The following is a 14,081-nucleotide window of genomic DNA, read 5'->3' as shown; positions in this document are numbered from 1 at the left end:
GCCCTGAACAAAAGCTTTGCAGAGAGGAGCCCCAGAACAGACGAGCAAAGCCACACAAGCAAAATTGTGTTTTTACAGGAATAGCTGCTTCATTGGGAGAATGGTGTGAATATATAAACTTGAGCGTTGCCTGCAACATTGCATACAGACCAGAGGTGCTTTGCCAGAAAATAAACTATGAATCCTCTACTTCTGGAATATTTCTGGGGAAAGTGTACATTAGGAAACTTGTATTGCTCAGTCGTACTGACATACTTAGAGCAGTACAGCTCTGCACCTCCTGTGTGCAGGTACAAAAAGCTGTCATGTTTATGCCTATGTACTCCAAAGTCACCAAGTCATGGACATTCAAAGAACTTCAGAGTCTGTCTCTGGCTTTAGGCACTTCTGTTAAGGCTTCACCCACATCTTCAAAATGGCCACTCAGTTGCTGTTGAAGCTGGTGGATGCATGTTTTTTGCTGGGGCTCAGTAAGAGCAGACCCAGCTCAAGCATGGCAGTGTTGCTTCTTGTCAGAAATTGCTCAAAGCCTGAAAATGGATCTGATCTGCATTTCTTCTGGCAGCAGTGTGGGTTCAGTACACTCCTCCTCTCTTTTCACACATTTGTTTCTGCCCTCACATTGCCCCTTCAGGTGTGGTGGCACAGCTGCTTGGGTGGTCATGTACTGAACTGAACTTGGGAACTGAGACAACTGAGAATTCAGTTGTCGAACTGTCGAACTGAGAATCTTTTCTCTCTTTTTTCCTCTTCCTTCTTCCTTTTCCTTCTTTCCTTCTCCTTCTTTCCTTCTCCTTCTTTCCTTCTCCTTCTCCTTCTCCTTCTCCTTCTCCTTCTCCTTCTCCTTCTCCTTCTCCTTCTCCTTCTCCTTCTCCTTCTCCTTCTCCTTCTCCTTCTCCTTCTTCTCTTTTTTTTTTGCATTGCTTCTCTCTTTTTTTTTCCTTCCTTTCTCCCTTTTTTTTCCTCACTTTCATTCGTTTCCTCCATTTCCTTCCATTACTTCCTCTCTTTCCCTTTCTTTGCTGCATTAGCTCATTGATCTAGTTTACCTTACAGATAAAACATTTTTCATTTACTAAAGAAGTAGTGTTAGGCTGTGATTAGAGAGGGTATCAGGGATGCTTAAGCCAGCTTAAGAAACAGTCCAGCAAAAGCGCTCCTACACTGAACAAAGTACAAACAGGGGTATTCTCTGTACATTACAGTATTCACCTCCTGTGAACTTAAACCTGTGATCCAGATTTTAGCAGCACTAATACCCACAGTGCTAATAGTCCACAGTGATTTTAACTGCTGTCATTGAAGGGCTAAAATGCTTTTAAAGAGCTTCATTCTAGAACACTTCTGAAAATCTCACTCTTAAGCAGTATAGAAATTGTTGAGTAAACTATTTGAAAACACAGATTTCATTTTTACCAGGAAGTTTCCATAGGTTTTTGTCCCTGTTTAGAGACTACTTCATATTATGTCATAGCTGTTGACTCCATTTGCATTTCTACTTTTAGACACCAGATTTATACACGTTTTAATCACTTTAATTACATTTTCAATACAGTGCAACAATATGAAATGTTTTTTATGGTTGAAAAAGGAGTGATAAAATATGTCTGCTTTACATTCTTTTCTACATATGTATTCATATGTATATATTTGTTATCAAGCTATCATAGTAATGAATCATTTAAATTTAGTATAAAACATGCATATATATATATGTATATATATATATATATATATGACTGGACACTAAGACCTTGAGGATGACTTGTTTATCTTGTTTAAAAAATATGAAAATTATGTTCATAGAGCTCCAGCCTCAGACAAAAATATTTTGAGCTTCACATTTGATTAATATATTCAGACAGTCCATATCTCATTATTGTGCATCTGAACATCTGGACTTGTTCCTGCATTTGGAGACACACTTGTCTTTCTGTCATGTCCACTTCACTTTTACAGACCCTGGAAACTCACAAATCTGAAGCTGATCAACACCTAACTCATCTCTAATTGTACTACTTACAGATGCAGAATCCTTGTACTTTTTGTCTACACAAGAAAATTCACCAAATATCAGGTGTAATCACTACTGTTTATGCAATTTTACCATTGAGTTTATGTTGAATTTCAGTGGAGAGAAAGACACAGAGTTTTAACTTCTGTTTCTTCTAGGATAATCTAAATCTTTCTTAGGTCAAGATTTTAAACAATGATCAATGCAATAACAATCAACAGGTAATGTCCTCTTCTTCAGCAGCAATTTAACTAGAGTCACTTCACATAAATGCTTGCATTTTGTGATATAGATGCACTCAAGGAATTATAGATTTCAGTTTAGCCTTTCATTTTGAACCTTATGCTGCTGGCTTGGTTTGGTTGTACGAATAGCTACAGTATGAATAATTTTTAATTCCATTGAATCATTTTTAAAATTTTCCTCTTGTACTGACAGGAAATGCCAGTTGATGGCTTTGTCAGGAGAGAAACCTGAGTTTCCCTGAGAAACCCCTCATTTGTGAAATCTTCATCCTGTAATTACTGCCTGCAGTTCAGAAGACAAAGATGTCCATGCTAACATAGAAATGTTTGTGAACTGGAATATGAGTGTTTTATAACAAAAACTAATCCATATTTTAGTTTCTTACAACTCTTCTCTGCAGCTTCCCAAGACCTTATTTACAATGTGTTACAGCTTGATTTGGTTTACTTGTGCTGGAGTCCACATTACTAAGAACTACTCCAAAAGCTGTTCGTTCGTTATAGGATAAAAGGTTGGTAGAGCATGTGAGTTGCTTGGGATTCCTTTTTTTCAGCCGTACCAAAACCAGAGTGTCATATATTAATCAGCTAACTTTCAGATACTTATTTTGCAGAACCTATAAACTCAGGGAACAGTAAATCAAGAGATTTCATGACCCTAAAAATGGGAAGAACAGTCTCCAAAACATTTCTACTCAGAAGGATATCCTGGAAGCTTATTTTATATCTTCCTCTGGAAAAGAATAAGCCAAATTCTGTGCAGGTGAAGACATGGACTGAAATTTTCTTCGTATTTGCCGAGTTATGACCTGCTTGGTGTCAAAAAATACATAAATGAGAGCAGAGTTTGGACTATGCCATGTGATTCATTTTGTGAGTGGATTTTTTTAATTATTATTTACATATGTTTACAGGACTTGGAGAAATGGTATGAAACTCCTGACCTCAGCTAGAATCTGCTGTGCAAATTGTAGTTTAAGCTAGTTTCCTGGTTAGATTTGTCAAATCATAGCATTATCATGTTCACTCAAGAAATTGGCTGGTATTAGTTCCCATATCAATATATTTGAGTGAAATCTTTGAAAAATTGTCTGTCAGGGAAAAACAAAGATTTTGAGTGACTGAAAATAATTCTGAATTTGGGGAAAATATGGTAATTGTTTCAGTTTTAATATAAAAATGACTACTTTTAAAGCATGAGTCAGATTTTGAAATATCAATGTAATTCCTTCGACAATGCAGCAATGTCTTTTTTGGGGTAGCTATGATGAAAATGCAGGAATTAGATTCTCAGAATTGCTAGTGTTTCTTTACTGCAACACTCAGTTTTTAGGATAACCACCTAGGAGGTAGGAGATCAACATTCAGATACGTCTGAAACAGAGGTCTGATTCAGAGCACGGATTTAAAACAAAGTTTGTTATCTCTCATGTGTGTTTTAAACAGATGGCAAATGTGGAGTAGGACCGCATCAACAGAAAGCAAATGAGTTCAGAATGCCAGCTCTCACAACGCTGGCAGGGGCATTAGCTTGGGAATTTGACTGTTAAATTTCTTATTAAATGTAAAGACAGATCTCCACATGCCAAATGAGTATTCCAACAAGCTCTTCTGGCACAGATTGTACTGAGGAGGGAAAAAGGTCAGGCTAAAAGGGTTTGCTCTTCCATTGCTGCCTCACTTGCCATCACTATGCTTCTCCTGTGGGGCTGCCAATCACAAACTCCTCAGTGCTGCACGGTGCCACAGATTCTCTCAAGTTGAAGAGAAAATGAATTACAAATAGGAACAAGATTGTAGGTTTGCCAGGGTGTATCCCTGCTCTGCCGTTACTGACGTGAGCCTATCTCTGTCGTGCATTGTGGAATAAGGATGTGGCACCAACATATGTTATATATGGGCATTGTGTTACAGTGCAGTGGCACAGCCCATGGTGTGCAGAGGAAGGAAAGAAGCTTCTCTTCTGCATGTCTGTTTGTGTTGGGGCTCCTGAGGAGTTTATGGATAGAGTGGGATTTGTCACTTCCTGTAATGTCTTAATTTAGTGTGTGTGTGTTTGTGTGTGTGCGCTTTGTTGTTGTTATTTGGGGGGACACTGATTTTGTAGGTAGGTACTTTAACACAATCTTGTTTACTGAAAAAAAAAAAAAAGTTTAAAACAACATTTTTTCCTGGACAAGGGACAGATAAAATAATTTTAAGACTTCTGTGAAGAAATAATTTGCTCACTTTTGTTTTCTCTCTTCACTCTTACAAAATTAAGTTCTCTTTGCTTTTCTGACCTTCTCTTCACTTTCCAGTCACATCTACTCTTAGTGTATGGAACTTTACCAGATGCTGTGGAAGCTTATGACCTTACATTGAAACCTCCTTCCATAAAATTTGTTGCATTTTGACTGACCTTGTCATTTGACCGATCTTGTCATTTGACCCTGGGCAGTAGCACACATTTTTATTTTTATTTTTTGCAGTCTCTTATTTACTCTGGATATTTTGATGCTTGGTGAAGATTTACCAGCCAGTGTAACAATAGTACCCCTTTCTATGACTGTATTATACCACCCTTCCTGCTTCTCCACGTCCTTTTTAGTGGAATATCCTGGCTGTTTAAGGTCAAGAGGCAAACGGTAAAGTACAAACAGGAGGAAACAGGTATATTTTTGACTTGTTAGACACGGTCCAGTGAGAGAATGGAGTCATACTAGTAACTCACAGCCCTGTGACTGATCAAGGCTGCATTGTTCATACTGCCTTCAAGAACTGGAGTAGCAGTATGCTAACAAACTCCATGTGACAACTAATTTCTAATATGTATGTGAAACTAGCAAAGGCTTAATTTGGGTCAATGGAGAAATCCATCAGAATGATTAATTAGTCACTTTAGCACACAATTGTTGTGAGGACAACATGTTCCCCTTTTCCACTTTGTTATGCTCACCCTTTCCTCTCTACCCCCTACTCTGTTCTGTCTAGCTTTCAGATCAAACAATTGAATAAAATACACAGCTGCTGGCAGTTTTCATACTTCATTTGTCAGCTGAAGCCAAAAAGTGATTAGCCAGTAGCCTTTTCAAATTAAGCTTGACTTTGAATTCTGAATTTCTGGCAAACTGTTGACTGCAGCTCTGATGAACATTGGGTAATGCTTTGGAAACACAAAAGTTGTGTGAGTGAAGAGGAAGAAATGTTTGTCTTTTTTTTTATGTGGCTCAGGGCCACTTCCAAAACCTTCTTTCCTAATCCTATTTTAACTCTTCTGTGGACAAAACTTACTCAGGAACCTGTGGTAAGAAATGTCTGCATGTCACCATAGTCCTCTGTAAATTATTTTGTTTCCAGCCTACCCTACACATGCTAGCTGAAAAGGAAGAAGCACCCTGCAGATTCCATTATTAAATTTATACTTTGCAAAATTATGCATGGGAAAGGGACCATAATATATTTTCCATTTGGGCTTCAATCTATAGCCCAAATGTGATAAACAGTTTGTCTAATACTTGTCAGGTGTTTCCTCTTCCATCATTTTCATTAACAATTTCATACTGAGCAGGGAAAAAGGAGAACTCAAAATCCCAAGGAACGCATCCAGAACATACTGCGGGATGGTGGCAGTTTCATGTTTTATGGATGTATAAAATAAAATATCACCATCCAGTATAACATAATGCATTAACATTTGCCACTAGGATATTAACATCTAGTTCATTGTAATCTTTTTCTATTTGGGATTAAAAACACAGAATATTGCTTATGCCACCAAGCTCAATTTAAAGAGCATGCTGTATATAAGCCAGCTGATACTTTAATATTTCCTCTGCTTACTCTTGAAGGCAATGTCTCAGATTCTGTACTAAGCTGTCTGTCTGGAAATACTTCTGCTGTAGACCTCAGCTTCTCAAATGTTGATACACTGGAATCAGTATACCAGTCCTGGCTGGGTGGTCCTGTGTCTGCAGCAAGAATGTGTACATGTGCCAGAGAGGCGGTACGGAAAAGGAAAGGATGTCAAGATCATCAGCTAGTGTGGTTGGAGCATACCAGCCTGTGCAGTCAGTGGGATTTGTGTGGTGAGTATCACACCAGGTGTGTTTGATACCTCTGCCTCAACAACCGGAGTATCAGACCAGAAATATATGACCTAGGCGAGGCACTGTGTAGAGCTGGATAAATCTTTATTCCTGTTTATCTGAAATGAGGCACCTTAAATTTCTTCTACAACCGTATGCCCACCCAGGTGACTGTACACAAATGGGTAGTCGCTCTGGCCTGAAAAGCTGTATAAAATATAGCTGACTTCTATCTTCTGGGGCTCAATTTAAATATCTACCCTGGGCGCTACCTTGCCTGTCCCATTTCAGAGCACCCACAAAACAGGGCATGAACAAACTCTCTGTTGAAACTGTATCTTATTGTTGGAGCTGATCCTGCTTCTTCCCATACAGTGGAATAAAGGAATTCTGCATGTTTTCCCTTATGCATGAGATGTGCAGAATGGCTGGGGTCATGTTCCCCAACACAGAAACTTTCCATGAAGGAGGTGAGGGACAAGTGCAGTTAGCAGTGCATACGCAGCCCTGAGCTACTTGTCCAGGGCTTGCACCAGCATGCCTTTTTTATGTGATGAGGGAGCAGGCACAAGGCAGGGTCTAAAGCCTGTCTGCCTTTCAGAGTATCAGTGAATAGGTGTTCTCTCTCCCTCTGCATTTACCAGAAGGGTGGGGCCCCTTCCCATGTGGCTATGAAAGGAAACCCTGTGCTTCTATACTGCCTGAGACAGAGATGCCTCCTCACACAGATGAAGAATGCAGTGTTGCTTAGCACAGGCACAACCTTAGTGCCCACGGAGTGCAGCGTGTCTTCTGCACACGTGTGCATATGTGTGTGTTGGCACAGTGTTTTCCACTGCTGCCCATCCTTTAATTTGCAATGTTGAAGAAAGAGGATAGTGGGCATACATACATCATACATATGACGCATAAGGAATTACTCAGCCATCTCTTACATCATTTGTTTCTGTTGTGTTCACAAAATGAAATTGGGTGTATGTGATACATTCAGTAAAGCTGAAGTCTGTCAGATCTGGAGAGACACCCTTTTCCCAAACTACTCCTAGAAGGAAAAAAAAAAAATCTTTTAAATAGTTGATGAAATTGTACAAAATAGGCTGTAATTGTTTTTAAATTCTTTTTAAAATTGCCCTGCAATATACCTTCAGCTTGAGTCCATAATTTGAAGTCATAACACTGTGTGTTCATAGTACTGTTAAACAAAGCTTTATTCTTTACTGGGTGCATTCTCAGAACAAAGGTATTTTACTTACAGACACGTATATGTATGTGACATAAACAGGGCCCTTCTGGAAATGGAGAGGGCATGCTGGGAAGGGAAGAAATGATGACTGAAATATTTTAATTCTATGAAAACTTTAAACAATCTCATACTTCCTTCATTCCTGCAGCATGGTGTTTTATGGAAAGGAGAGGGAATATAGAGAAGGGGCATTTGGGCTTTGGTTCAGTATTCTCATTGTCTATGTATACACTCTATAAATTTTAACCAATGTGTATTAACCACATAGATCAATTTCAGACTGCCACTTGAAGGCTATTAAAATAATCAAACTTCATTAGATTAAAATCAATTTCCTTAGAGTGATGTATTTATACAATACTAGTACATGGCCACTTAAATTTGTACTTTTTTGGTGTGTACAAGCTCCCTGAAGATTGCCATCTGTAAGGCTGTAAAACTATTTGCCATTCAACCAAATTAGACACTTGAGAAGCTTTACACTACAAAAAGAAATATTTTTTATTTCTGTAAAAGTCTTATTGTATTAATAGCAATAACATACAAATAGGGGTGTATTTAGCACCAAGGGCTAACAGTTGGAAAAAGCCATGCTAGCAGTATCCTTTTAGTACCTTCTAAATGGTTTACTCTCACTATTTATTTATATTTTAATTTCTCTCAAGACAAAGAGTCCAAAACCTCTCCATACAGGTCTTACTCTGGGATATATAACCACTGGATCTTTCCTTTTGTTTCTGCTATTTCTCTTTTGACTTCACTCATGTATATGACTGTGTTGGTTTTACCTTACTAGGCAGCTGAACTTCACCACAACTGCTATCTCACTCCCGCTCCTTCTCTTCCAAGTACTTATTATCTACCAGCACATCTCAGAATTACAAATGATTTCACATCTTGGTAGATGTCTGTGCTCTGGATGGAGACTCTTCTTGTTTCAGTCACCTGATTCCATAAAGGAATGTAAGCATATCTTTTATTTCTATAAATTAAGATCTGAACGTTACACTTATTAATTTTAATGGTTCTTCAAACAACAAGAAAATAAAATGTTGTCTCCTTTTTCCCCTGTTTTTAGTAGGAAGCATGTGAATACTGTTACTTATACTTCTTTAGCCCCTTTACTTTTACAGAAAGACTTGTTCATAGGTAACAGCTCCAGGAAGTCTGCTGTGATAACTGCAAGGGTGACAGAGAATCTACTTGACAGAAAATGAGTGTGGCTTGTGAGTGCTGAAGGCCTCCTGCATATTGGGCTGCGATAGCAAATTCATAGCCAGCAGGTTGAAGGAACTGGTTATTTCTCTCTACCTGGCACTTATGGTGCTACAACTGAAATATTGTGTTAAGGTTCACCTCTCCATGCAAGAGAGATCAACCAAGTGTCAAGAACCTGTCACAGAGGCACCAAAATGATGAGGGGGGTGAAGTACATGTTATATGAAGAAGGGATGAGGAAGCTGGGTTTGTTCAGCCTGGAAAAAAGAAAGCTGATCTGATTTCAGTCTTCAATCACCAGAAGGATTTTATGGAGAAGAGATGGACTTTTCAAATTAGTACACAGTGAAAGGACAAGCTGCTGTGGTCACAAGCTGAAGGAGGGGAAATTCAAACTAGCTATAAATTCACTGTGGGTGTGGCCAAGCACTGGACTAGGTGCCTGGGGAAGCAGTGGAATATCTAGCCTTGGAGATACTCAAAACTTGACTGGGCAGGACCCAGAGAACTCTTTCCTGACTTTGAAGTTAGCTCTGCTTTGACTAGAGATCTGAATGAGATGACCTCTTTTGGTCATTTCCAGTCTGAATTACTCAGTCATTCAAAGCACCCAGATGCTTGGCATAGACAAGGAAACCTCTATAGAGAAAAGGAGGAAACAAAGCACTAATATATGCAAATAAGGAAGGAAAGAAACTTCTTGCAATTTGGCAATACTCTACTTAACTTTGTTCCTGTCCTTCATTAAGCATACCCAACAGATATCAGTCCACTTACTTACCTGTATCTTGACCCCTGCTGATGGAGACCCCTGCTCATGTGGTTTTATCATTGCATAAATAAGCTCTTCAGCAGAGGATAAGAACAGTCTCTCTCACCAAACCAGGATGAGAATTCACTGTAAGTCCTTGAAATTTGAGCTCACCAGGTTATAATTATCTCCCAAGAAGATGATTTATACAAAAGAATTTCCCTTTTCATTTAGTGGGGGTAAGGACAGATCTTTTTCCCATCTTCTGCCAAGAACTTACTTTTAGTCTTTCATTGAACTTTTCTCTTTTTTTCTTTGATATCTGATTTACTTTTATTTTCCACGAGGCATTTTATTTTACTTTTAATTGATACATCCAAAAACATGTGAGGTTAGTGATGCTTTCAATTATCCTGGCTGAACTTATTATTATTTAATATAATATAAAGATCAGAAGCTCAGGAATACTTTATTTCCTTTTAATTATCTCTGATCCTCCTGTTCCTTTATCAGTTTGAATCAGTTTTATCAATTTCATACTAGCAATGAACAAAGCAACAGTACATCTTAGAGATGAATGTAATTATTAAAAAAATGAAATATTAATATTTTTACCCACTAAATCCTATTGCAACCTATTGAAGCCCTATCCTAACTAGTATTTAGTATAACCAACAGGAGCTCTACATTTTATTTCATTTTAAAACCTTTAGCTATTTACATATAGCTATGGATATAGCCTAGGGTCCTAAAAATTTAAGAGCTATTTTACCTCTGAAAGAGGTAAACATTTAAAAAATCATTACAAAAATATATCTTTGTTTGATTCTTTCCTATTTAGTCTTTACCCAGACTTTGTCTACACTCATTTTTAATGCTTTTTAGAGCATGAATTGTTATAAATTATTCTCTCTTAGATTTATACATCATTTTCACTCTCCAGAGATCCCAGAGTAGGTGCTGCCTGGGTAGCAATGCCTACAGCAGCCTTTCTGAGAGGGGATAGAACTGTGCTGGCTGAGAACTTCCCTGCAGTCAATATCAATCAACAATAACCAGGTTGGCACCAAGCAACTGAGTAAGTGCATGAACAGACCTCACAGGTTTTATCACCAAAGAACTCATATTTTCTTCAGGGAGTGGTATAAGATGCACATCTTGGTGAAGTTCACGCGATTTTAAAAAGCACTGAGAAAACCACACTTTTGAAACTCAGTAAGGTGCCTCAGGTACAATAGCAATTCAGCGTGGCAGACTGTTGTTCCATTTTTGGATGCAGAGTGTTTGCTAATAGATACCTGACTGATTTAAAAACGAAGTAAACCAAAACAAAATGCTTCATTTGACTTGCTTCTTTGTGGAGTTAAATTTCACATAGATATGTAGATAGGTTAATTGTGGCAGGACTTGCTGATTCAATTGGAATTACTTAAGACTTGGGAAAAGAAACAAATTGAAATCAACAGGGAGTCTTCTATATGATCCTTCTCTTACTAGCCTGTCCTGTTTCCAGAATGTGAGAGGGAAAAATGGACTTTGACTGGATGCTATTTAAATACTAGAGCAGGCAGAGAAAAATATTCTGATCCCAGAACCTACAACATTCTTGTGCTTCCCGATTTCTAAATATGGTCATCTATGCTAATTACAAGACTTTTTTTCTTTCCAAGTCATCCACATTGCATTATGTCTCCTACATGCTGTTGCTTGGCAGCTAGATACTTGGTAAGAGTACAGGATATGAGAAAGTAGGAATATTTTCCTCTTGGCAGTCATGAATGAACCTTTCCTAGGACGCATGCTTTCTTTCAAAGACTTCTAAACCCTTCTCTGGGGAAGTAGGATACAGTTGATAGTATAGAATTCGTTTTTAGAAATAAAAAAATGCTGTTGTATGCTGAATGGGTTTGTGTGCATAAATATGTTGTTATTACTTGGGGAGCTGAGAGAAGGAGGAGGAAATATTAAAAATAACAAAAACACGGTTACAGTTATCAACCACCCAGATACCCAAAGGAATGCAAATCTTGCCCTATTCTGACTAAGAAGAATTGATGTAAAAATACTGATCTCGGCAAATATGGTTGTTATGCTCTCATTAAAGTCAGTCCTTCAGTCTGAGACATAATATTACTTATGCTCAAAATTAGGACTGTATAATGACTGCAACAGTCAAACCTTTGTATATCATCATCACCTTGCAGTACATACAATATAGGTTTGCAAGCTCTGAGACAGGAATTAATTTGTCGTGGTTGTTTTATCTTGCTGGTTTACGTAAATTAATTAACAGTGATAATCACAGAATTTTTTGAGACAGCTGTTCTTATACTTAAAATTCTGCAGGCAGAAGCTGAAATGTTTACAAATATAATCCTAGAACCAGTAATTATGTAAATTTTATGTTTTCAGAATGACAATCCACCTGCAAGATACCTGGTCACCAATGGAGGTACGTTGCTTCTTAAGCAATAACAACAAAAAAATTCTACGTACATTTTTCTTGTGTTTTAGAGATTTGTCTCATGACTTCAAATGTTGCAAAACAAGATGGCATGCTGTGACACAGCATGGGAGAAAAGAAAATAATGCATCAGCAGTGAGAAATAAAACAGTTCTGCAACTTGTTATCGGGATAAAGATAGTGAACATTTGGTGGGAATATATTGCACTGATCTTCTTCAATTGCTTCAGGACTTCCACAAGAACATTTATTATTATTATTATTTTCTTTGCCATTCCTTTTCACATCCATGAGTAAAGGAGCTCTATATTATTATATCAAGCATATTGCAGAATAAATTCCCTAGCAAAACTATAGAAATTAGAGATAAAAAGTCCAATATAATGAGTGATTTCTGCTGATGCAGTGATCAGACATAATTTCTTCTGTTATTCTGCTGCATTTTATCTAGTTTAATTTTAAACTGTTATCGAAAATGGACTACATATATTATCCTTTTCTAACTAAAGAACCAGAGAGATCATCTTAAGGACAATTTCCTATTTTTTTTTCCCTCTGAATTTGCCTTGAATGTGTAATTTCTTTATTTTGAATCAAGTCTTTTAATTAAGAAATATATTTATAATTGTATATTATAAAATACATTTAAAATTGAAATGGAAAAGGGAAAGGGAAAGAAAAAAAGGAAAGGGAAAGGGAGAACAAGAAAGAAAAAGAAAAGGAAAAGGAAAAGGAAAAGGAAAAAAAGAGGAAAAAATACAAAAAAAAAAAAGAAGAAAAAGAAGAAAGAATTTTTAGCTATGATACATCAGGGATGTAAAACAGAAGAGCTCTGAAGTTTCCTTTCCCATAAACAAATGTGTGCATTTAAACTAATTTAAGTACACTTAAGCAGCATTTCATTAACAAACAAGTAAAATCATGGAATTCTAAAAACATTTCTTTATGACAAACTCAGGGAAAAAAATAAGTCATCTGCTGTGTTTGCAATAAAAAAGACTAACCTGTATAAAGAAATACATTGTGCAGCAACCATGGGAAAATGAGAGCAAAGGGATATAAAAATCACAGATTAACATATTTTAAGAGCTAACAACAATAGTACATTTAAAAGATATAATGAAATTGTTTGTTAAATTAAAACTTGTGCTTTTTGTCCAGGGGTTTGCAAAGAGAGAACACAGAAAGAACATAAAAGACTATGTAAAGTCTCTAAGACGTGCATCTTGAAGAGGATTTTCAGGACCTGTAGTGCCATTCTGCCACCTGACTGAGTCATTGACCCAAAATATTCACTGACTTCTCTGGAAAATACTTATCCTGGTACATACAAAATTCTACAATTTCTGAAGGAAATAGCATAGCTCCAGATGACAGACACAGAAAACACTGGTTTTCATGAAAATTTGCTAAGTGCTAAAAGACATCAAGATGTAGAAGAAATCACTGGAAGTCAAGGTCATTTACAAGATGGTGGAAATGCTTGCGCTCTCTCGGTCCATTTCCCCCTGTATTTCTGTGAAAAGATGTGGCCAAAATCTGAGTTTCTTATCCATTGGGCTGATGATAATACTAAAAAATATTAAGCTATACCTAAAAATACAGAAAGGTTTTGGTATTTTTTGAGCAAAACCCAAGACAAATGAGGGGAGGCCCTGTCAATGTGCATCGTGCTCCTGGTTCTATGTGTCACCCTGAAGAAGTTTCAAACTGGTTCAGAACATGTAATTACTGTCTATAAGTCAGAAAGTCTCAGTCGGTATTCTACTCATTTCTTCATTCATAATGAATCACAATTAGAAAAAATAATAACTCAGTTATACTGAGTAGAATGTAAGCCACAGATTCCCATATATCACTAGAAGAGCAAACTAATATATCAGTCCTGACAGTTTCCTTGCATTTCAAATGGAAAAAAAAAAAAATGTTTATGATCATTTTATCATTTTGTCTTCTTTCAACAGATTGTATCATTACTTAATGACGAAACTTCTTGAGTAATTTTAGTGGATATATTTTCCAGTGAGTCTGCTTTTGTTTCAATGTAATAATTTATTTGATTAGGCTTTTTGTGAATGT

General features: G+C 37.1%; 1 long non-coding RNA gene across 1 annotated transcript; it reads left to right on the top strand.

The window, feature by feature from the left end:
- Positions 1–3,073: 3,073 nt before the first annotated feature.
- Positions 3,074–14,023, top strand: LOC118246790 (uncharacterized). The gene is made up of 3 exons (XR_004778230.1): positions 3,074–3,132; positions 11,951–11,990; positions 13,164–14,023. It is a non-coding gene; the product is annotated as an uncharacterized LOC118246790 (long non-coding RNA).
- The last annotated feature ends 58 nt before the right edge of the window (positions 14,024–14,081 follow it).

This window comes from Cygnus atratus, chromosome 1 (genome assembly GCF_013377495.2).
Source record: "Cygnus atratus isolate AKBS03 ecotype Queensland, Australia chromosome 1, CAtr_DNAZoo_HiC_assembly, whole genome shotgun sequence".
Taxonomy (NCBI): domain Eukaryota; kingdom Metazoa; phylum Chordata; class Aves; order Anseriformes; family Anatidae; genus Cygnus; species Cygnus atratus.
Note: the sequence above shows the minus strand (reverse complement) of the source record. Positions and strands in the feature narration are given on the sequence as shown.